At 49.2% G+C, this 24,754-nt stretch overlaps 2 long non-coding RNA genes across 5 annotated transcripts in view; one reads left to right on the top strand and one right to left on the bottom strand.

Annotated features, from left to right (window-relative positions):
- Window positions 1-2,033: 2,033 nt before the first annotated feature.
- On the bottom strand, window positions 2,034-10,790 carry LOC112645991 (uncharacterized). Of its 2 annotated transcripts, XR_003127404.3 has the most exons (3): window positions 10,351-10,510; window positions 2,387-4,229; window positions 2,034-2,170 (listed from the first exon to the last, which is right to left on the bottom strand). It is a non-coding gene; the product is annotated as an uncharacterized LOC112645991 (long non-coding RNA). The 2 variants fall into 2 exon arrangements; XR_007408185.1 differs by lacking the exon at window positions 2,034-2,170 and having other exon boundaries at window positions 3,508-4,229; window positions 10,351-10,790.
- LOC125754300 (uncharacterized) overlaps window positions 10,561-24,754 on the top strand; it is a 29,673-nt gene continuing 15,479 nt past the window's right edge. For all 3 annotated transcript variants that reach the window (XR_007408187.1, XR_007408188.1, XR_007408186.1), the window contains exon 1: window positions 10,561-12,692. This is a non-coding gene — a long non-coding RNA (uncharacterized LOC125754300). The remainder of the gene's footprint in view (window positions 12,693-24,754) is intronic.

The raw sequence follows: 24,754 nt of genomic DNA on the forward strand, positions 1-24,754 counted from the left end.
GTCTGCACCAGGCCTCCGCAGCAGCTGAAGCAGCCGGGAAGAGCCCCTGTGGACCGAGGGCAGCCCCGCAGGGACAGGGACAGGGACCTGCCTGCACGGCCCAGTCCTGTCGCCCCGGCCACCAGGTGCCCCTCCGAAGGCAGGGAGGGAGCCGGGAGCGAACCTGTAAGCGCTCAGTCACCGTCCTCAGCCCCGGAAGGAATGTTTAATCCAGATTCCTGAAGCGTTTGGGGGTCAGCCTGCTTGACGGGGCCGCCGCCCTCGTTCCCACTGACCACGTCCCCGAGTCCTGTTCTGCGTCCCTCCTCCATCAGTGCCCGGAGCTCCCTGGTGGTTCACTCACTTGAGCCACAGTGTAGTGACTCTGTTCTATCTCATCTGTGGGGACTAAAGTCCTGCTGACGTCCCGGCGATTTGTCCCACCCCAGATGCCGCCAGCAGGTGTCTCCTCCGGCCCCGCAGGACGCGCACACGGCAGCCAGACCCCGTGTTTGCTCAGGAGCTGCGGCGGCCTTGTGGGGAGAGAGCTGGCCCACGGCGTCGCCGGAGGGTATCGCTGCTCGGGGGGACACCGCGGCCACAGCTCTTGCTCCTCTGTGTCCCGCGTCATCCCTGATGCGAAGAGCCCCGCGCGGCACCTGCTAACAACGGCCCCGGGCAGTTCCTCCTCCGCCCAGCAAGCCGCTGCCCGCGAGTGTCCTGGAAATGGCACCGCCAGCCGCCCGGGTGGCTGCAGGGGGCTCCGGGTGGGCTCGCGGGCTCACCCCGCTTATGGCCCTTTAGCCCTCGGGCATCCCCATGAGGAGAACAGAAAATGCACCCTAAACGGACCCGACCCGGTTGTACCAGCAACGCGGGGTGTCACCGGGACTGTGTGGCCATCCTGTCACGTTCCAGGATAGTGACTGGTGGCACGGGCTGGTTGGGCCACCTGGGTGTTCGCTGGGTCGTCCCGAAGGGACCCCGCTGATTGTGCGGCACAGATCTTTGGCCGTGGCCTCCCCCCGGGTGGTTGGGCCACGGCACCTGGGTTTTCTCCGGGCACAGGGGGAGAACCTGCCAACCTCCTCCCTCCACGGCCAGGTGGGCACATTCTGTTTGCAGCAGTAGAGTCGTTTGGCCCGTGTCCCCCCTCTTGCCTGGAGGGCACCGGCACGCAGGGAAGCCTTGCTGGGTTCGCTCAGGAAGCCTTAATGCTCCTGGACGAAGCTTTTCTTTACTGCCCGTCGAGGTGCCTCTAATGGGAAAAGCTGTCCTCCGAGACGGAAGGGCCCTAGACGTGGTCACTGCCCCACAAGCAGTCGCCGGTGCCCTTCTCCAAGTGGGAGAGTGTGCGTCCACACCTGACGTGCCGGCTCACGTGTCATCCTTATCAGATCTCATGAAGACACAGGTGAACCCGGTGGGTGCCTCGACCCGCAGCCCAGGACGTGTTCTCGGAACCTTTCTTTCCCTTTGCTGCCCCGGGCCCCAGCTCGGTGTTCGCCATAGAGTAGGTGTAGAGGTCTGTGGAAGGCGTGAGGATGAGTGAGCCAGGGGAGAGCGGTCACGCTGGGGTGGCCACGGTGGGTGACTCCGACGTGCTGTGCTTGGAGGCCGTGGGAGGACACTGGGGCCTTCAGATAAGATGGGGACGCCGCTTCCTCTGTTTTCGGCACAGGTAATTGCGTGGCTGAGCGAGGCCGAGACGGACGGAGATGTTTGCTGAGCCAAAAGGGTTCAGCCTAAGTTCCAGGTGACCACTTGTTTTTGTGCGTGGCTTGGGGTGCACCTGATGAGCTCGGGGTGGGGGCGGAGGGTGTATGACCTCTTGTGGGCTTTTTCCCCTGGGCACGTTACATCAATATTAAATCTGTTTTATTGAAAAAGGCCTTGGAAACAATATTTCTCCGAAAATTAAAACCCCTGATGTGTTTTCTTAGTGTTTTGTGTCCTTAAGATGTTCATCACTTAAGTGATGTGTCTTATTTTAAAATTAAGGGAAGCAACTCTTTTTTTTTTTTAAAGGTTTTATTTATTTATCCATGAGAGACACAGGGAGAGAAGCAGAGACACAGGCAGGGGGAGAAGCAGGCCCCATGCAGGCCCGATGCGGGACTCGATCCCGGGTCTCCAGGGTCACGACCTGAGCCGAAGGCAGACGCTCAACCACGGAGCCCCCCGGGCGCCCCTAAGGGAAGCAACTCTTGAATAAGTAAATAAATTGGGAAGAAGAGGCACGTTTTTCTCAGGGTATGCTTCCTCGATAGCGATAGCCGCCCTCCAAATAACGTAGGTAGGCACCTCCCTCTCCGCAAGCTTCTCACCCCCTACCCCTCCCGAGTGTGGGTTGGACTCTGTGACTTCTCTCCAACAAATAAATAAAAGAAAGAGTAGAATAGCAAACCTGGAGTGGAGAAAGTTGGCCACCACGAGCTCTCGGAGAACGAAGGCTAATGTCAGCAGTGCCATCGCGTGGGTATCACTCTGACACCGAGGGACGGAAGGGCGACTCACCTCTGTGTTATTCGTCCTAAAAACTCCCACCACCACTCCCACCACGAGAAAAAGCAAGAGAGAAGCTCAGGTTGGAGACAACGCTACAGGATATGTGACCCGTCGTGAAAAACCAGCAAAGATGCGGAACCGGCACAGATCCGGGCGACCGAGGAGGTGTGAACTCAGGGCAAGGTGGATCCCGGAAGAGCCAGAGGACGGTTGGTGGGATCCAAACAAAACCTGCAGTTCAGTCCATGGCAATCGATCAATACCAGCTTCTTAGTTTTGACAGATGTGCCATAGTGACCTAAGGCGTAAGACGTGGGGCAGCCGTGCGAGGGCCGCGCAGGAGCCCTGCGTCCTGTACACGTCGGCGACCTTTCGGTGAATCTCACATTATTCCAAGATGGTTTCTTGAAAAAGATAAGGGAGCCAGATGCCTCAGTCACTTTATTTCCTTTTTCAACCTAAAGTCAAATGACAAAAACCCCTTCGGAAGTACTCGGGGCGAAATAAACCTTTGTGGATTGCTTTGTGTTGAGAGATTTCCTGCTGTATTGCAGGTGAACTCCTAGTACACCACAAACTCTCCAAAAGAAAAACACTCAATTAGGAAAGGGGAAAAAAAAAAAAAAAGGAAAGGAAGCATGAATGTTTTGCAGGTTATGTGATCTATCCTGGCGTTTTGAGATAAAAGTAGATCCCTCTTACGCGGCAAAGCTTAGCACAAAGGTTGGTAGGTGTGTCCCCTTTCCAGAAGCGCTAGTACTTTGCTTTTGGGGAAAGCGCTCGTTACTGCTTCGCGGGATCTAGCGAGGACAGCCCGGTTGTCTGTGAGGACGGTGGCTTAGCTGACCGCGTCATTAGTGAACTAGTGCAATGTATTTTTAAGCAAACGTTGACTTTTTTTATTTTTTATTTATTTTTATTTTTATTTTTTATGAATTTATTTTTTATTGGTGTTCAGTTTGCCAACATATAGAATAACACCCAGCGCTCATCCCATTAACTTTTTTATATGCAACGTGGAAAAAAAGAAAAAGATTGACAATTCTCTGGCAACCGACCAAGGCCTGAGGAGAGCGAAGGTGCATTTTCTTGTGTACAGACTAAAAATACTCCCAGCTCAGATCACCATTCTTGAGATGTGATTAGGCAGCGAACGAGATTTTACGTTTGCCTCTTTGATTTTTTCATTTGCAGGCCAGCATCAGCTCAGCGTTCGGACCGGTTTTCATCCTTAAATGCGCGTGAAACCAGAGCCGGGCGCGCGGGGCTCTAAAGGCGATAGGATTTCATGTTGCTGTGCAGCGAAGCTGTGCTGGTTAATTGTTTTCCTGACTGAATTTCCATTTCTCCCTCTCCCCCTGCCCCCATCCTGCCTGAAGGAGCTTATAAAGCAAACAGCAAACAAACAAGAAGCCCTCGGAAGAGCGTCTCTCACTTTCCGACGCATCGGAGCAGCGCGCAGTGGGGAGCGGCCTCGTCGTCATGTGGGTGACAACGATGACGGATAATCGCAGTTGTCACGTGGCTTCAGCTTATGGTGGTCACGGGTGGGAGCCGCGTGGGGACGGGCGTCTGGAAGAAGAACGTGGCTTCTGCTGCTTTAACGGCTCTTCTGGCATTTCAGACAAGGGAAGGGGCCAGTCATCTCTTTGCACCTCTCGCTCGACTCTGTTCTTGTCTAGTGTTGGTGTGTGGACCGGGTCGCAGGCCACTGGTACCTTGTGGGGTACGCAGCGTGATCACTGGAGGGAAATTCATAGAAGCAAATGAGATATTTGATTAACCACTCTAAATAATGATCGATTTATATGGCTTCCTATACACTGCCTTTCTCGGGCCGATCGATGGCGCGGGCAATATATAAACAACAGCCTTCTGGAATAAATAATTGCATTATATAATGCTAGTTAAATTTAGAAATTGCTATTTTATTGCATTTCTCACTCATAAAACGTGGTGCCAAATAGTAATTGAGATTGAGTTAGAGTCTCATAATGTTTTGCTTCACAGTCCAACCCAGGAAGTGTTTCTCTCTGAAGACCTATAGGAAGAGATCCCCTGGGTAATGATGGTCGGCCGAGGAAGACCAGGATGGGGAGCTGAGGGAGGGGCTGGGGAAAGAGAAAGTATCTAAATGAGATTGGAAAGGAGGGGAAGGGGGGAGGAAATGGCAGGCGTGATGGCAGGTTGCCTCTTGGGGATCCCGGTAAGAGGCGGGCGGAGGCAAGGAAGAGCCCAATCGGAAAATGCCGAGAAACAGGCCCCGTTTCCCCCGGAGAGCAAGATGTCTCAGGCGATAAGATGGGAGATTTATTATCAGAAACAAAATGTGCTGTTTCCCTCTCCCTGGTGTTCCAAGGCCCTTAGCTTGACGGGAGAACGTAAGCTCTGGTCGTTTCAGGAGCGTCACTCGCTGCCTGGAGACTACATGTCTACTGGCTACGAGGCCGTGATCTCCTCACCCCGTCTCCAAGGGGGAGCACATCCCCCCTTCCCTTAATAATTCCACCATCAGCTCCAGAGACCCGGAGAGCTCCCAGGTGGCTCGAAGCAGATGGGGAGAAAACGGAGCCACATCCCGTTAGTTTTAGGATTAGAAGATGAGAGGTGGTGAGAGCGCCCCTTGCAACGCGGCTATCCGGAAGCTCAGGACTTTCTGCTGAAGAGCATGTGAGCAGCTGTCCTGTGCACGGTCTTCACGAACCCCAGCAAAGTGCTTTCGGAAGTGGTGGGGAGCGTAGGCACACGGGCACACAGGCTCCGAGAACCCTGCTGCGGGCTCGTTTTCCAACTGGGTTTTACTTCTGCCTTTCAGAATTGTAGCCAAATATATAACCGGGATAGTAAGGCCCACACGGGAGGGAAAAGAATCAAATGAAATCTAACTGGTAAACAAGGGAAGTAAAATCGAGAGCGGTTTCTGCAAAACTATGTGAGGTGTGTGGTCTTGAAACATCTGCTCTTCCTCGTGGGAGTATAGGACAGTGTCTGTTGGGCCCGAGTGAAGGGGGAAGTCCAGATCGGCTCAGTACGCCTCCCGCAGGCTGTGTCCATGCACTTCGCCCCTTTGCCTCAACCTGCAATGAACTCTCTCATCTTTTGCTCTTTTTTTTTTTTAAAGATTTTATTTATCCATGAGAGACACACAGAGAGAGGCAGAGACACAGGCAGAGGGAGAAGCAGGCTCCATGCAGGGAGCCTGATGCAGGACTCGATCCCGGGACCTGGGGTCATGCCCTGGGCCGAAGGGAGATGCTCAACCCTGAGCCACCCAGGCGCCCCTCATCTCTTGCTCTTAGTTGAATTTTAGCTCCTCTTCAGGGCCGACTCAGATCCTACCTCTGCCTTAGCAAAGCCCACTCCCAGTGTCCTCTTGTCCTCCTCCTCCTCCTCCTCCTCCTCCTCTTCTTCTTCTTCTTCTTCCTTCTTCTTCCTCCTCCTCCTCCTCTTCTTCTCCTTCTTCCTTCTTCCTTCTTCCTTCTTCCTTCTCCTCCTCCTCCTCCTCCTCCTCCTCCTCCTCCTCCTCCTCCTCCTCCTCCTTCTTCTTCTTCTTCTTCTTCTTCTTCTTCTTCTTCTTCTTCTTCTTCTTCTTCTCACAAATGCCAAATGCTTTGATTATAAGGATTCTTTAGTTTTTAATAAGTGGCTTGTCTTCCCAACTAAAGAGTAAATCCTCTGAGGGCATCAATCAGATCTTGATTTGTTTATGGTTCCACCAATAAGCTTGTCACAGTGATGAACTTATGGGTGATGCCCAAGAAATACCTGTTAGTTGATTCAGCAACATGAAGGTCTCCTCCAGATATTTCCAATCTCAGACACACCATTTTTATTTTTTTATGGCAGCTGTAATCATTTAGGAAACGTAATGGAATGATCATGCATCATTAAGCTCCACATCACTGCCCAGGCATAAGGTAATGTGCTTCATCAGCCTGTCCATCAGGAGCCAACAGGGGGAACCTTGAACATGGAATTTAGTGTCTTTGCTTTCATAGTCTGAGCAACCAGAGCTCCACTCACATGATTCTTCTTCGGCCAAATTTACCTTCCTCTTGGACATCCGTCTCCTCTGTTGACCATTTGGAACAGTCAACCTGCGTTTGCTAGAGCTGTAGTACTGAGTCAACAGCTAGAGATTCGGGTGACTCGATAGGCTCAGTCCTGAGAGCATTTAGGGGGCCCTAAAAGTATAATCGCTACGTGATTTGTAGACGTGAGATAAATGGAGTACTTCAAAGCATAATTATCATCCAGAGCTATAAGCTGCAAACCAGTGAGGTGAGACAACGCTAAAACATGGCTTAATCCTACATGTGTACAGTTATGACTTCAGGATACTGCAGCCTGGAACGATGGGCTCCAGAGGGTGTGGGTTATGCTAGTGGAAGCCTCAGGCTCAAGCCTATATAGCGTCACAAATAGAAACTCAGTCCTCCAAAGTTCTCCTTTTCTCATTGGCAGGGTCCCCAGGGTGGTTTAAATGTTTTTGGGGTAGCATTAGTGTTCCCCTCTTCGTTACCATGAGGTCATCATTCACCCTTTCCTCTCATTACATGGCCCTGCTAGTCCCCGTCGATTGTAGGTTTCCCACAAGCACGGTCTTGTTGATCAGGGTCTGGGCTTTCCTCTCACTGGGGATTCAGGGACTTGAATGGGTGCCATGCATCTTTTCCAACTCATTAAAAAGAAGACAATGGTTTGACTATTATTCATTCATTCAGTACCTCATTCCATAGGAGATTAGAGATAGTAAAATAAATGAAGGAAAGCAAAAAAATTAATAGCTGTGGGATCAAGACCAAAGGAGAGTACAGGTAAGAAACTAATAAAACAAGGAGTGAGTAGAGTATACCAGAAGATGTATTGCGGGTATATAGTCCTGGAGAGTTTCTAGATGTGGGATATAAATTTGGCTTAACAATTCCTAGGAGCCATAACAAAGATGGAAACCAAACAGGAACAGAATTTACTCTGTTCACATTTACAAACAAAGTGACTATTTAGGAGAAGACAGCTTTTCCTGATACTGAGAGCAACAGGAAATGTTTCCCCATGGGTCTTAGTGAGGAGGATACTATGTCAAGGTAGTGGATGATGCCTTCAACAACATCTTCGTGCTAGATTTGTTTTGTCTTTCAATGTTAGATTATAATGTCCTTCAACGTCAAGCTGATGACTGTACGGCTTCCTCGAGTTCCTGCTTGATCCAAGGCTGAGATTTGAAATGTCTGGGGGAATTGACAGACTGCATATTCTCCAGACACCGTTCCATCAGTATTATTTTGGGCAAGCGCTTCCTACCTGTCTTAATGCCTAAGGAGCCGGAGAGTGAGTAGTTACACGTGCAGACCCCCCTGGGTTCAAGTCCCAGCTTTACTACTAGGACCCCCAGTTTCGTTATCATGAAAAAGAATAATGCATTCCTCATGGAGATGTTTTCAACATGAAATGAGATCATGTATGTGAAGTGCTGAGCACTGGGAGTGCTCCATAAATACGAGTTATTATAATTAGTGTTCCCACCCAAAGAGAGTGGCTCTATCTTCTCTGTACTTTTCAAGGAGATACATTGCACTTAAAAAAAAAATCGCCTCCCTCTCCTTTCCCTCAGGAGTAGGGAGAGAATCAGAATGCCACCATGAGGCATTGACCCCTCTTGATGACATCCAAGTGGCATCCCTAGGCTGCGCTCATGGGCTTGACCCTTTATGAAGAGATGGGTGACAACCTCTGATGTGTCCCACCAGGACAGGCTCCCATGGACACAGAGGCCCAGAAGCAGGTGCCAGGCAATGAGAACAGGTCAGAACCAAGAGCAAATCCTGAGCTGCAGTAGTGGTGGGAGCATATGCACACGTGCACACAGGCTCAGAGAATCCTGCTAGAGGCTTGGTTGTTTTCCAACTGGCTTTTATTTCTGCTCTCTCCTCATAGAGCTTTAAATTCACCAAGCGACAACCTCAGATTTTCTTGGAAGTGGAGAAAGATATTTTTTAGTTTATCTAGTGAATTTATAAAACCAAGAAGGATAAGGGTGAATTGAAGATGGAACAATTCCTAGAAAGCTAGAGCTATTGGCTCCCATCATAGTCATTAAAAGAAGGTCAGCTTTATATAGCAGGTAGCGGGCAAACGGTCCTCACCAAGGAGAGCGATAGTTCAGGAGTACAGAGTAGTTCAAGAAGATAAATTCAAGGCCAGTGTTTCTATGAAGTTGCAGGTGTTTGTAAGAGTGCTGCTCCCTACCTTGGGAAGTGGAGAGATTTTCTGTCTCTTATTGTTGCTTATAATCTTTTTTTGAGGTGGAGATGGTTCAAAGTTGGGATCAGATGACTCGAGTATAAATTGTGGCTTTTTCACAACTTTGGCAGTTGTATTATTTTAAGGAGGTCATCGTATTCCCTGGGGCCTCGTCTTCCTCATCTATAAAAAGGAGGAGTTGAACTTTATTGAATTTTCTTGAATCCCAAAATGTTATGATTTGTTATGATTTTTATGATGACCTGAGGGAACACACACACTCCTATGAAGCATTTCTTGTTGCCCCTGTTCAAGTGGAGCAAAATGCCCTGGATAGGAGCTGCCTGTAGGGAGATTTCCGTCTTCAGTCTGGCAATGTTCGCTATGCGATTTCTTCTATTATCAAGTTCTTCGGGGCTGTAAGAAGGCCATTGAACTTCTTTGGGCTAATCTGCTACATCTCTAAGACAGTGTGTTTATAGCTGTATCACAATCTTGATGTTTTCTGGATGGAATAATTACCTATTTGTCTTATCTGTTAGGATGAATGCGAGTCATAGGACCTTTGTGAAGGGGGGTTTGCTTAGCAGGCTGTCCATAGCAACTACTGCCCTCCCCACAGGCCCATCTCTTCCCCTCCATGGACCCAGGTGTCTGGAATTCCACTATTTGTTCTTTGGTTTAGAGATTTCCCCATCTCTTTGGGCTGCCCTTTACCCAGTGAGGCCTTGATGCTTTTGTTTGCCTTCCTTTACCAGTCAGAGTGGTCTTCCTCATGCGTGTGTCCCAACACATGTGCATGGCCCTCTTCCAAAGCATTCCTGCTTTCTGGCATATCCCACCAACCCTATACTGAGCAGACAGGCAGCATCTGGCCAGCCCAGAAAGCCAGCTCCCGGATTATGGGAATTTGCTATTGAAGGGTTTCAAAAGTTCTGAGGCCATAAAAGTTTCAAATAAAAACACTCTCAAGAGAGGCGATTCAAGAAGCAGCTAATTCTTTAATCTGATTGAGAGGTGATCACGAACGTTTGACGTGAGGGCTGCTCCTAATCAAGATCGTATGCTCTTTGCCTACCATGAGCCGACACTTCAGGAAAGCTAGAGTTCTTAGCGCTAACTAGAGATCACATTGCTGGTTTTATTTTCTAAAGAGCCTATCGATTTTAAGAATACATTTTCTCCACTCAGTCTTTGTCTCAGTGATAAGAGGGAGGTGGGGAAATGGTTACACTTGAACATAATATCTTGCTTCCTAGAGGCAGCTGGTTGCCAATTAAACAGGAATACTGTTAAATAGCGGTGGATATTTACCCACAAACAACAGAGAACTGAGAAGGGCCCCAGGAAAGAAGTTACCATCAATGCAAAATGATGAGCGACTTGGGTTGTCTTCTTGCAATGATTTCATCCCCATATTTAGCTAAAAAGTCCAGGCCTGTCCCTTTTCAACTTTTCCTGTATTTAAAGTAGAACTACTCGCATCTCTGCTTATACCTGCATTTACTTTGGGCACTCGGGGAAAGTTTGTGAGTGGGGACATCTCCGATGTTTACACCCTTCATGGATTCAGTGTTACCACCTCTCTGAGCCTTCTCCGACTCTCCAGGCAGAGCTTACCATTTCCCTCCGCGCTTATTTCTGTGATGGCGCTGATCCTAGTGTGTGGTGATCTGTTCATGTGTCTTCCAGGGCGGAGAACTTGGCAAATGGGAGGTTCTCAATAAATGTTTGTCGGATGAATGACTCAAGCCATGAATGAATGATGAAAGAATGAACTTTCTCTTCATCAGCAGTTGTCTTTATGAGTCACATTCCATTACCGTGGAGACCCCCAACATTTGGTGCTAGGGTGATCACCCCAGCTCAGCAAAGTCAAAGGACGGCTCTGTCCCATGTTCAACAATGAGGCTTTATTTGAAAGTCGTAAGTGATATATTATTACAGTCTTTCTCATGAGGGATGACGGGGCAAATGTCCCTCCCCTTCATTTATATTTAACAACCCATGGGGCACAGCCAGCTGGCTTGGCACAACCTCAGCCTCTGGTGAGACTTGGCCACTTCTGCCCTAGAACTTGAGGCAGAAGCTTCATGGACACTGCTCATCCTGGGCTCCCCATCTCAAGGAGAAGCTGAGCTGTTGGGTCATAGATGAGGGAGGTGGCTTTGGGAGAAGATCGAGCTGGCGTTTTCGAGCTGGCCCCCAAGAAGTTTGAAGCTCATAACTAACATAGCACCTGACACCTAACAGACGCGTATTAAATATTTTAGAGTGAGCGACTGAATGAATCCCAAGGCCAGACCTTATCTGCCAGCTGACCGGATCCTACACGGAAGCAGACTTGCATTCTCTCCCACACAGCACTCGGGCAGCTTGCTGTCCTTTGCCAACTTCTCCGCCGTTGTTGTTAAGTGAAAGATGCTGGTGTCCAGTTTGCCCCGAGATAGGATAGATGTCAATGTGGTTTATATGGATAATGATTTTGGGCAGGAACGTGGTCAGGGAGTCTGACTTTGCCACGTGATTTCCCCTAGGCCGTTCTCCCTGGAGATTTTTCTCGGACTCCATTTCTATACAGGCAAATATTAGAACAGGTTTGCTTTAGGCCTCCGTCGGGTTTAGAGAGTGAGTGATGCCAAGAGGAGGCTGGTTTTTTTCTGGTGTCTCACTTAGAGGAGGATAATATGCAGGTCAGCAGGGAACATGGAAGAAACATCATCAACAGGAAGCAGACTTAGCCCAGGTCCTACCATCATTTTAGGCTTTGGAAGAGCTTTTCTACTTGCTGTTCTTTTCTGCAGAACCTGAGTGTCCTCTGGTGTTTTCAACCCAAGGTTGAGACATCTGACGTGAGTTGACAATTTTACTTATTTTTGTATCCACATGACTGTAAAAAAGCAAATAGTGCTAAATGGCTATTTTTGATAGAAACACACAGTATTCAAACCTAAGGATTATGTTCTTTGGACAGACTGTATTCCCAAGATATCGAATGCCTTGGCCATAATAGCAGCTACTGCTACACAAAGCAGCATACGCCACATGTTTACCTTCAACCCTTGTCCAGTTTGTCTATCTTGCTCCACACGAGAGCAGCTATCCTAAAATTCTGTGAAGGCAGTTGCCAGCTCATAGATATAATCACAGAGAGTATGGAGAAGTAAGTCACCTAAAATCTTTTGGAGAATCCCAGGGAGCTGTAAGATGCACCGGCCTAGTTTCCAGTCCTTCTCATGGTCCACAATGACCTTGGTCTCTTGAGCAATTTTCTGGAGCGTCTCTTCATCAGTATTGGCCAGATGTGCAATAGACCTGATATATATATATGTAGGGAGGTCCCCTGTATTGTTTACTGAGAATGTCACATTTAACTAAAAAACAAAAACTTGTCTTAATTTGTGTTAGGCTCTGAAGATTGCCAAATGAAAGGGAGAAAATGGTGCCTTAGGACAAACAACCATGGAAATTTTCTGACACAGTCGACTTGTTTCTTGATTGATGGGCTTATTTACTGGCAGCCTGTGGACAATGCACCAGTCAGGACATGGGGCCATGTGGAGGGGCTGGATTTGGATTCAGTCCTCGGGGATCTTACAGCTGAGTACAGCAAGTAAGACATAGATACGAGGGGCTATTTTACAAGCCAGGACGCAGCAACGGCCTTTATATAGAGGTATAAGGTACCATGGAGTCACAGAGGAAGAGGGCAAGGCTTTGTGCCGGGAGAGGCAGGGATGGGCCACGGAAGATGTGGGCCTTGCAGGTTGGTGGGTGGATGTTCCATGACAAAGTGAGAAAGCAAGGACTTGTGTTTTCATTTGGCTTGAGTACAGAGTGTTTGACAAGGGTAGAGAGAGGGAGAGCCAGAGAGCGAGAAGCCTGGGGACGTGGAACCGGAGCTACTGGATTAAGCCACCGCAGAGCCTGTCCTATTCCTGTCCTCCCGGTTATATGAGAACGTAAGTTCCCGTCTGTTTAGGCCGGTGTGAGCTGAGATTTCTGTTAGTTGTTTCGGAAATTATCCTGACTGATGATAAAATTTTACTGGGAAGTAAAAATTGGAGCCAGACGTTGAGGAATTTAGATAGTATTTCAAAGGCAGTGTGGAGCCATTTAAGGTTTTTCAGCTGAGGAATGAAGTAATTAAAACTTTAAGAAGATTAATCTGGCAGATGTATGTAGGATGGTTTAGGGGAGGGAAGGGAGTGCGCACAAGGACGTGGTCCATTCCCTATAGTAAACGGCTACACATGTGGAATCACAGTGATTAGAGACTCTAGTCTCCATCTTAAGTCAACTGCAGTTTTGCATATTAAGATGTAGAGTGAATCTCTGAACAGCGAAGGAGAAATCCTAGATTAGTGAGCTCCCACTCGGTCCTTCAGTTGACTTGCGTGAGGCGGTTTTTGTTTGCCCTGCCCTGATCCGACCTCGGTGTTCTTCGTTCCCCCGTACAACGGAGAACGGGTGACTGTGCCAGCAGACTCTTACCTGCGACAGGCGTCTTTTCCTCAACACGCGGCTTTGGATTTCCAGAAGTTTCTAGATAGGCCTCTAAAAGCAGTGAAATTCACCAAATGAACATCGTTTCCAAACAAACCATGAAGAGCAGAGCTACCAGGGGCCTGATTCTGCTACTTACTCTAGGACCTTGAAAAAAAAGATGGATCCCTTCATTTAAGCCTCAGTTTTGTCGACTATAAAGTGGAGATGGTGAAAATAGAAGTGAACTTAGAGTAACTTCCAATAAATTGGGTTGCCTCCGTGGTTGCCATTTGTTTTAATCAGGGATAGGCTTGCACTGGGAGGTCAACATCTGTTTCCTTAGGAAGCGCGGAAGTCTACGGCCTGTCTAGATCGGTGATTTTCTTTCTGACTCCGGTACCAATTCGGCAGGCACTGAGGAAACAAACGTTTCCTATCTGATTTTGAAAGGGTCAACAGAAGAAGTGGGCAATGACAAAGTCGCTTCGTGAGACATTTAAAATTCAAAAGAAGACTTTGATCTTTAATTTTTGTTGACTCACAGATGGGACACAGAAAAAAGATCATTGAGATTTAAAAAAGAGAATTGAACCAGTGAACTGGAATGGGGGAAACTATGGCTTTTGAAGAGTGACAGTTCAAAAGAGAAATGTTGAATATTGATAGTATCTGTGACTGTTCTCCGTGGCTATGTGCTGAAAACTGATTTGTTACATTCCCCTGTGTTTGCCTTAATCTAATTTTAATCTAGCAAGTTGTAAAAGTAATATTTTTATTCAAACATGAGGAGATATAGGACTAAGACCTTTCCTGCCCGGGCCCTCCTGGGGACTTCCCAGTAATGTCTAATCCCAGGCATGGAGGCTTACCCAGTCTTGCTTTAAAGTTTTTATTTTGAAATAATTTTAGATACAAAAACATTGCAAAAAAAACCGTGCAAAGAGTGTCTGTGTACCTTTCACCGAGTTTCTTCTGATGTTAATATCTTGCGTAACCATGTAATCATTATCAAATCTAAGGAATTAACAGGACAACCCTCTTAGCTCAACTACTGACTTTTTTATTTGGATTCATCAGTTCTTCCACTTGTGTCCTTTATTCTAGCAGCCGGTTCAGGATCTCCCACTGCCCTTAGTTGTCACGTCACACGTGGGGTAGTTTCTGGGCCTTTCCTTGTCTCTTATGACCTTGATGCTGTTAAGGAGGACTGCTCGGGTATTTATAGAACGACTTTGACTGAGGTTGTTGGCGTGTTCTCACGGGCCGACGGAAGTCCCACCTTTCGGACAACAACACTACACGAGTGACTTCCACCTGGGCGTCCTCTCGGGGGCTTCGCGATGCTGATGTGTCTCCCAGAGAGACATTGCTACCCCTGATCGTTGGCTCCTGTGCCGTCTGCCCGTCTCCTCCGTCGTAAAGCTGCTCTTTCCCCGTTGGCAATTATGACGATCTTGAGGGAGATATTTTGAGATTGTGCGAATATTCCACTCCTCCGAATTTCAGCCCCGGTGGAGCATCGGTTGCTGGAGCTTGCCTGCAGCAGTAGTACCGTGGCATTCTCCGTGATTTCCTATTGCCCTCACCCCATCTGCATTATTAATTGGAATTCTTCCGTGGGATTTTTTGATAATTACCTGATAAAGTTTACCAGTGACTTCCCAACGAGTAGTTTCCAGTTAAAAGTGACATTTTTATAAAAGATTTTTTTTTCTTATTGCAAATGCAATACATTTTCAGTACAAAAAACCAAAGGTGGGACACCTGAGTGGCTCAGCAGTTGCGCATCCACCCTCTGCCCAGGGCGTGACCCCGGGGTCCCGGGATCGAGTCCCGCATCGGGCTCCCTGCATGGAGCCTGCTTCTTCCTCTGCCTGTGTCTCTGCCTCAATCTCTCTCTGTGTCTCTCATGAATAAATACATAAAATATTAAAAAACAAACAAACAAAACAAAAAGCCAAAGGTATGAGAGACTTAAAACATAAAACATCCATAATCTCACTTCCAGGCAATGATTGTAATATCTTAGAGTCCATCTTTCCACGTATTTTTCTATGCATGTAAATGCCTGTATGAACGAAGAGCTCACCGTGCTGCGCATGCTAGTTTATAAACCTGCCTCTTTCACTTAATGATATGTTGTGAAGACCTTTCTATAGCAATTTATATGTTTCCATAACATTTTTAAAGGACAGCTTAATATTCATCATAAGGATATATCATAATTTTGTTTAACGAATCACCTATTATTCGATGTTTTCATTACATTTTAGCTTTTCCCTGTACAACCAGTGGTGTGATGTACCACGGCTGTTCTACCATCTTTCTACATATAAAATAGTGTGGCTCGAGGCCAGCAGCAACGCTTCCTGACCTGACACACCTCACCCATCTTGCCAGGCTCGCCGGTGCCGAGCATTGTCATGGTTTTCCTCCCCCTCCTGACAGCCTGGTGCAATGGCTGCGACTGTTACCCCCGTTGCACACACCGGGATGTCGAAGTTCACATCCAGCAATTTGTCCAAAGTTTTATTCAGCTAGTCGGTGGGACCAGGACCTGCCCCCGGATTGTGTGGACGTCAAGTGCCGGCTGGTAAGCGCTACACCACACTCACCTTGTTGGTGGCCGCCTTCAGCACATTCCCAGAACCGGAATTTCTAGTTGGGAAGCTCTGCACATTTGCAAGACCTTTGATACACAGCCTGTAATTGCGTTCCAGAAAAGCCGCTCCAGTCGGTAATCTCCTCCCGGTGCAGGTGTGTGCTTGTGCGGTGCGTGCCCCTACGACAAGGACGGCGGCAGCAGCAACCCTCTTTGCGAGGGAAGGGCTGTAAAGGGGGCTGTCGATGGCCGGCCAACCTGCTGTGGTTGTTCTTGGCTCCCCAACGTCCCCTTGCTTCCCGATGCAAGGCTGCGGGCGAGGAGCACAGAGAGCGCCGTCCGAGGCGCCGCGGGGCCAGTGCAGGGCCCACCTGCCCGCCGCCCTCCGCGCCCTCCGTGTGGGCCGCGCTCCTGCCCAGGCCGGGGGGGTGGGTGGGGTGGGTGGGCAGGGGGGACCATCCTCTTCACCTTCGTGTAACAAGCGCTACTTTCTGCTCAGATCTTCTTCCTCTCCCTCCCCCTCCTTCCTGGGCTGGACTCTAATCTCTTGGATGTTGAAGCAACCGCCCTAGTCGGCGGCCTCTTGGTTCCGACTTGTCGTGGGCGTTGGCTGCCCTCTGTGCCCACCGGGCCCTGGCGGCGGCTGCAGGACAGCAGGGACTCCGGGGGCCTATGTGCCCCCCCCGCCTTCTCAGCGCCCCTACTCCTAGAGTTTTTGATCTAGGATCCCAAGGGAGCTCTTTTTATAAATACATTTCCAACTGAGGAAGGAGTCTTTTCTGAAATCACACGCCCTGATTGTGATTCAGGGAACTCGGTTTATCATACTGTTGTGACCCTGAGATGGGGGGCGGTGGGGACATCCTGTTTCCAAAATTCCGTGAGCAGAGTTTTCATCCACCTGGTTCACACACCAGTGCAGCCACACGTGTCTCCCGCCCAGACTCGTGTCGCCTGCACACATGTTCATTCTGGCACGTGAACGCACCCTGGGCGTTCGGGACCTACCGTTCCGGGTGTGGGCTCTCTGCACGGGACCCAGGAGATCGATGCCGTGTAGCAATTTGCTCTTCGCCCAAGCTCCGATGTGAGTCGCCGGCCGCCTGGCTGCGGTGGCCCGGATGCCGCTGGCCACTATGTGACTGTCGCCGCCCGTCGCCGCCCCCCCATCGCCTCCAGGCAGCAGCTGAGGGCAGCGCCGTTGTTCTTTCCCTGCCTGGGGACATCACGATCTGTGCCGCGGTGGGACTCGTGGATCTCGCGGATTCCTCGGGGACCCTGCTGAGCCTGGGGGGGGTGCAGGGCCCCCCACTGCCGACGCAGGCCCCCTCCGGCCCGCTGTGCTTGCAGCAACGCTCAGGCCGCACGGCTGGGCTCACTCGACCCCTCGGAACCAGGTGCACGGCCCACCTGGCCCGAGGCCTGGGCTTCTCCCCTGAGGGCCCCAAGGGGGCCGAGAGCCTGGCCTGGAAGGAGGGCCGGGGGGACCTGGGCAGGGGCAGCCCACGGGCAGCAGCAGAGCCAGGCCAAGGCTGTGCTCCCTCCCACTGACAGTCCTCCTGTGACCCCCCCCCGCCCCCCCCCCCCCCCCCCCCCGCTCCTGTGAGCCCCCGGGGAGCCACTTAGGAATCAAGGTCACTGAGTCTCATTAAGTCAGAATCTCTGGTGGGCGCGGCCTGGACTTCACTTGGAATCCCCCGAGTGCTTCCGGACCGTAGCTGGGGCCAGATCAGAGGCCGGAAGGATGACGTCTTGGACCTGGGGGACTGTGCCGTGACCATTCTCCAGGCCGGGGGGACACAACCGCGCGACACCCCAGAGACTCTGAACTCCTCAGATAGGCTCAGGCCTTCGCGGCTGACGTCTCTTCTTCCCCGTGAGGCTAGCTTCTCCTTCCCCAGCGCTCAGCGCAAGGGCTCCCCTCCCGGCTCGCCGTGGGCTCCCCCCACTCCTGGCGGGTCCCGAAGCACCGTGGACACGCCGGAGGTTGGCATTTTTCATGTTGTTGCTGGTCTTTCACCTTCGTTGAACTGCTTCTCTCATCTTGCCTCCTCCGGTCCTCCCCATGGTGCCTGCCCCATGTATGGATGGGTCAAGTTTGGTTATGAAGTTCAAGACCTTGGAGGGTATGTTAGACCAGAGGAAGAAACCTTCTGCAATGTCTACTTAGACGCATCAATGAAAAGGAAAAGAGCATATTTCTTTCTTGCACTGGAGCCCACTCTTCTCTGTGTAAAGTTACGGGAGCCGTGGTTCTAGGATGCTGGGGGCATGTTGGGGTCCCCATTGCATGCTCTGGGTGCCTGAGACCCACCTCCCGGGTACTTGGATTTCATTGGTTTGCAGTCTAGGTACTTCCGCGAGCAGCAGTGCTCAAGGACCAGTCCTCCAGGCCGTGTCTCAAGCTGGGAAGTGTCCCAGGAACTACCTGCAGAGCTTGGTACCGGGCCGGGGCTCTTGGGCCTGCCTTGGAGATTCTGATTTGGCAGGACGGGGAGGCACCAGGGCCCCTTTCAGCAAGCATCACACGGTGTTCCGATGGGGGTGCGCTTCCGACCACCCTTTGAAACCCCTGACCCAGGCCTCTGGTTCCGAGACTCCCTTTCAGAAGAGCTCGCTGACACCTGCGGGCAGGGCTCCTTCTGTCTTGAGTTGGCCAGGCTCAGCTCTTCACTTTGCACGACCCCAATATCTCCGCAGATTGACATTTCAGGTGTACATCCCCATAGGGTTTCCGTTCAGTATTAAATAGTTGTCATTTGTAATCATATTTTATCCCTCTCTTACTGGATTGCTAATCTCTTTGGGGCTGAAACTTTATTTTAGTCATTTTGTTTTCACCCACTTATGTTTTGGCATCGTGCCTCGCAGCTAATATGTCCTTAATAAATGTTTGTGGAATGAAAGGATTACAAAAGCAGTTAGGTGTTGTTCCGAATCAGCAGCTTGCCTAATTTAGTTTGAAACAAAAGGTGGTCAAGAGAGGAGTATGAAACAATGACGTTAGTGAGAATTCATATCAATTTCTAATATTTTCGGTTAAAAAGAGAAGCTCAAACAATGGTTTAAGGGGCACCTGGGGGCCTCAGTGGTTGAGCCCCTGCCTTCAGCTCAGGTCATGACCCCGGGGCCCTGGGATCGAGTCCTGCATCGGTCTCCCTGCTCAGCAGAGTCTGCTTCTCTTTCTCCGCCTTCAGTTCTCCTCTCTTGCTCTTGCATGCTCTCTCGCGCTCTCTCTCTCTCTCAAATAAATAAATAAATAAAATCTTAAAAAGCCTCCAACTCTTGGTTTCAGCTCAGGTCATGATCTCCGGGTCGTGAGATCGAGCCCTGAGTCGGCTCCACACTCAGCTCGGAGTCTGCCGGGTTTCTCTCTCTCTCCTCCCGCCCCTCTTGCTCATGCTTGCTCCCTCTCTTTCAAATAAATAAATAAATCTTAAAAAGAAACAAAACCCACTTCCTTGAGGCATGTATTTTAATTGCCAAATCATGTTTTTGGTCCCTCCCCACCTAATATTTAAAATAGCTGTTCTCTCAGGAGACTGTGATAACTGAGGAAGATCAACAAAGTCAGGACGTGGAGTTTGCCCCACTGGAGACATGCGTGATCGTAACTCTCCTCCGTGTCTTGTCGTAAGTCTAGAAAGTACTCTGTGGACACGCGGGAGGAAGCTGTTGCCGTGTTCCACCGTTTTTCAGTCAAGATGTCATCCTGGGCTTCTAAGCCTGTTCCCCTTCTCCACTTGCACAGCCGTGAGGCAAGGAGGGATCGGGCCTTCAGGGCTGGCAGCTGGGGACCCCCCTTGCAATGCTCACCTTCTTCATTTAGCCATGTTGTCATAGTGAAGCACATAGAGGCTCAGGCCTGAGAAGTTCCTGGTCCTCCTCTGATTTCTTTGCACATTGTTTACAGTTCTGCTCCATTGTTCTGGGTCTTTCCACGGGTAGAAGCTCTCCAACTAGGAAAATTTGGGGCCCATTACCCTCTCCCCCCTTAGGACAGGATGGAGAAGGGGGCTTGAGACAAGGGCTAGAAGCTGCTCCCTGTCCTTCAACCAGGCACTTGGCTTCCTAATAAAGTACGTCACACGCCCTCTGAAATATCGTGAATCTCCACAATGGCAAGGCAAGGGTCAGCAACGTCTTCCCGCAGAGGGCCGGGATTGCCTAATAAGGTAAGTGCCGCAGCTCACGTGGACTGTACAGTCTATGCAGCTCTGCCGTTGTAGTGAAGGCAACCACAGGTAACGCAGGCTAGACAAATGGTCGTGGGTGTTTCAATAAAACTTCACAGTTATGGAATGGACATTTGAATTTTACATAATTTTTATGTGTCACAAACTATTATTCTTGTTTTGCTTTTTCCAACCATTTAAAAAAATGTAGAAACCATACTTAGCTTAAAGGCCACACAAAAACAGGCTGCAGGCTGGATTTAGCCTGTGGTCTCTAGAAATAAGGAAGAAGGAATAGGGAAACGTGTTTTTCCATAAAGTGTAATGTGGTTTCCTCTGTAGACCCAGGCATGCAGGGGGTTGGCATGCAGAAGTGTCTACAGGGATCTGGAAACACACTGGTCTGAGTGTTCTTCTCTGGGAGAGGCCCCTGAACTAGGTCTAGCAGATTATTAGGATTTTAGGGTGCTTTCCTTAAATCTCCAAATAAAATATAAATTGCTCTCAGCTCCCCGTCAATTGACTGCTGGAGGACTGAAATCTTTGCTCTTTCTTTGGGATTACACAAGGAGTTACGCGTATTCGGCGCTCGTGGGGCACAATGAAGGTGCCCATCGCTAGGCCATGGTGCTGCTGTCTCCACTCTTGCTGGACTATATTTTCTAAGCAACGGAGAACTTTATGCAGAAGAGGGGAACAAGTGGGTTTTTATTTTGGGTAACTGAGGATGGATCAGAACAGGAGTCTGGGGTTGGGAGTCTGTTATTTGGTTACGGCAACAGTTGACACAGTTCTGGTTTGGCGGCAGCTTCTTTTCTTCTTCTTCTTCTTCTTCTTCTTCTTCTTCTTCTTCTTCTTCTTCTTCTTCTTCTTCTTCTTCTTTTCTTCTTCTTTCTTCCTTTTTAAAGATTTTATTTATTTACTCATGGGAGACACACAGAGAGAGGCAGAGACACAGGCAGAGGGAGAGGTAGGCTCCCTGCAGGGAGCCTGAAGTGGGACTCGATCCCAGGACCCCGGGGTCACTCCCTGAACCAAAGGCTCAACCACGGAGCCACCTGGGCGCCCTGGTTCAGATTCTTTATGCACATCCTTGCATATCTCTCTAGATTGCGCTGTCTTCAAGGGTAGGTATTCTAAGGCTCAATTTTGATTCCCTCCACTCCCAGCCCCCTAGAGTCTCAAATATATATTTTTTCACGTTTTTGACACTTAATAAATAGTGTTTGAATTAGATTGTCCCCAGATGAACTTTTAGAATAAAATCACTGAAAAATAGATCACCTCCATCTTCACAAGCTTTTCACTGTGCTATACTATTGGGGTGAAGCAAGTTTCCTAACTTTGGCAGTAAAACTGATGACAGCTTTGGGTAAACCTGCCTTCCCTTCCCCCTCCTATTAACCCCAGAAACTAATTCTCTAGTCTGTTTTATAATGTATATTCATGACAATAGAATATTAAAACCACATTCCCAAGTCATAAATATTATAAACCATATTTTTACACGTTATTGCAAAGCCACTGTCTTTTGCAACAATTTGGCGTGGAATTATAAGTAGTGTACATTAAATTTCATATGCTCTTTAATTTTTTTTATCTCTTAATTTGCATGCATACATTTTATAATCATTCATTCTGGTAATAAACCCCACAGGATTTTAAATTGAATTGAAGTCCCAGATGTTTTAAAAGAATTTATGTTGCATAATTGTACTGGTTTGCCTGAAAACAAACAATAATGTATGACTTAAATATTCTGCCCAGGAGAGAAGTCAGACTCTTTCTTGAAAATCTCTGGCTTCTATTGACTTATGGCAAGAGAAATAGCCCAAAAGCTAAAGGGAATATAAACATGATGGCACAAAGGAAAGGGAGACAGTCTTGGCTTTCGAAAAATTCACTGTCTAGAACCACAGACGTATTTCAAGTGAAAATATTTGTGAATTAGCTCTAGAGCTTACTCTGCAGCCAGAGAAGGGGAGTTAATATATTGACCCAAATGCTTAAGGAAGGCAAAGGAGAAGGATTGTCCTCTCCTTGGTGGGAGCCACCTGAATGGACCAAGGTAGGAGGAGTGTTTTGTATTTGGAAGAAAGTCTCAGGGCTTGAATTTTGTCATCTGTTGCTGCCTAACAAGTTACCCCCAAACGTAGCAACTTGAAACAACATTTTTTTTTCCCTGTGGATCAGGAATCTGGGTGCAGTTTTACTGGTTGGTTGTGATCCAAAGACTTTTGTGAGGTTGCATGTGAGCTGCAGTCTCATCTGAACACTCACCTGGGGAGGATTCTTTCCTGGGCCCACGTAGACGGTTGTTGACCCGGTGTCTGGTCGGTTGTTTGCTGCTGGTGTCTGGAGGCTTTATTCTTCACGTGTTAGCCTCTCTGCAGGCTGCCCACGTACCCTTACAACATGGCAGCTTGCTTCCTGCAGAGGGGGTGACTCGACACAGAGAGAGAGCGAGAGCACTGAAGACAGAAGTCGCATTCTTTCAATAACCTACTTTCAGAAATGAGGTTTCATTATTCTGATATATGCTGTTGGTTCCCCAGACCGACCCAGGTACAACACACAAGTGGGAGCGCTAGTGGGTGGGGGTCATTGGCGGCTACCTTTGCGGCTGTCTATCCCAGGGCTGGACCAGGCAGGGCCAGTGACTCAGGACCACAACCCGAAGATGGCTTTGGAATCATTCCCTTGTTTGAAGACGGCCGACGAAGACGATGGGCCCGCTCTCAGCTGCCCTCCTATTTTACTGTCACCCAATGCCACATCTCTGCACCTGTTTCTCTGAGCTGAACCAGAATATGGAATACTCAGTGGAGAGAGCGCTTGTTGACAAGTCAGGAGTCACGTGATTTGGGGTTAAGTGTGCTTTGACCACCGATCAGGGCTTTGGAGGCGGAGGCTGCATTGTTAAATGAACACGGGCTGGAATTTAATAAGTTACACGCGAAGCCAGGCCTCAATTCTTACTGGTTACGTGATCGCAGGCAAGCCTTGTGGGGCCCAGTGTCCTGTTATAGGGAATGGGGGTCACATTTTGTATTTTAGAGTAGGTGAAAAGGCTAAATAATATGTCACTCTCCTTGCTCCTCCCTTGTGTGACGTTAAATTGTCACTTCATTCTCTGGATTGTGTCTTAGTGGAAAAATGACGACAATGGGAAATCGCTCATGGAGTCACGGGTGTGTTCTCCTTGGGGCCCAGGCACTGTGGTTCCTGGCTGTGCCTTCCCTGGTTATGCGGTCTGAGTGGGGGGCCCGGCTGAGCCTGGGCACATGAACAACCTAGATTATGGTGAGGACGGGGACCAGCAAACGCAGGGTGAGGGCCGGGCTTTTCCTTACGTGTGGAAAATATTTTTGCATGGTGCTAAAAGGGAACAAAGAAGGAGGTATGATTGATGGTTTGTAGGTTGCTGGCATTACAGAAATAAGGAAGAGAAAATCACTAGCAAAAAAAAAAAAAAAAAGCAGCAAATTAAAAATGGTAAGTCCATCTTCTGAGAGTGCAGGAAATTGTCCATATTCGCAGTTTTAGACAATGCTCTTCCGGTTATGGAGCAGATGCCCCCAGCTCAAGGACAAACAGGGAGGTGGAGAGAGAAGGGGTTAAATAGGGAGCTCGTAGAATCCCAGTGGAAATAAAAGAAGCTGCCTTGCTGGTTTCTGAGGAGTGTGTTTGTCTGTTTAAGTCCTCTCTGGGGGCACCCGGGGGGCTCAGGGGGGTAAGCGCTGCCTGCGGCTCAGGTCATGGGCCCGGGGCCTGGGTCAGCCCCACATGGGCTCCCTGCTCAGCGGGGAGTCGGCCTCTCCCTCTGCCCTCCCCTGCGCATGTGTGCACACTCTCTCTCTCAAATAAATAAATAAAATGTTAAAAGTCCTCCCTGATGCTTTTCTTGACCACCTGCCCCGTGAACTCGCCCTTCATGTGCCCCAACATGACTGCATGAGCCCCGACCTCACCTCGCGGCCCCTCGGGCTCAGGATCCACCAGACTGTCTCTGTGTCCCCTTAGCTCACACCTGGAGAGGAGGGATCTTGGGAATTGGTGAGAAAACGAAGCGGCTGGCCTTGGGTTAGACGTCTGTGCCAGAACTGGTCTCAAGGCAGCTTTCTAGAAGAGACCATGAGAAACACGGTCAGCGAAGTCGCGCCCAGTAGGTCATTTCTCCTTAGGACAGGTGGCGAGTGTACAGAAAGCGGTTTGCAGGCTGCGGCTTTGCATTTAGGAGAATAGTGGGAGGGACGGAGGGTGTGAGACGTGTCATGTAGAGGAGCAGCAGGTAGCCTCTCTGTCCTCCCGGGAGTGACAAATCTGAGGATGGGAAACGAGGGAGTTTCTTTTTTCTAGTTCCTGAAATAACGCATGTTCCATAAACCAGTAGTTTTCAGACTTTGAGTTCATGGAGCCGTAAGTGTAGACAAGGTGCTGACATAAGGTCGTGGACTTTATATTATGCCAAGAGAAGATCTAAAATCTCCAACAATCACTACTTAAAAAAAAAGAAAAAAAAAAAGGACATTTCTGCCCCAAAGAAATACAAAGGACTTATTCTCAGACTATCAGAGATTCCTGGAAATGGGAATACCTTGAGCCTCCTGAGAAACCAACCCTGTTATCCTGGCTTCTTTCCTGTTAGGACGTGCAAGCTCTTGAAAATCTTATTCCAGGTGGACATGAGTTGACGCGTCCGGACTCATCGCTGACTCGTTTTGGGGAACTGTTGCTAGAGTTTGAAGGCGGACACCGA

Source organism: Canis lupus, chromosome 34 (assembly GCF_003254725.2).
Source record: "Canis lupus dingo isolate Sandy chromosome 34, ASM325472v2, whole genome shotgun sequence".
Taxonomy (NCBI): Eukaryota; Metazoa; Chordata; class Mammalia; order Carnivora; family Canidae; genus Canis; species Canis lupus.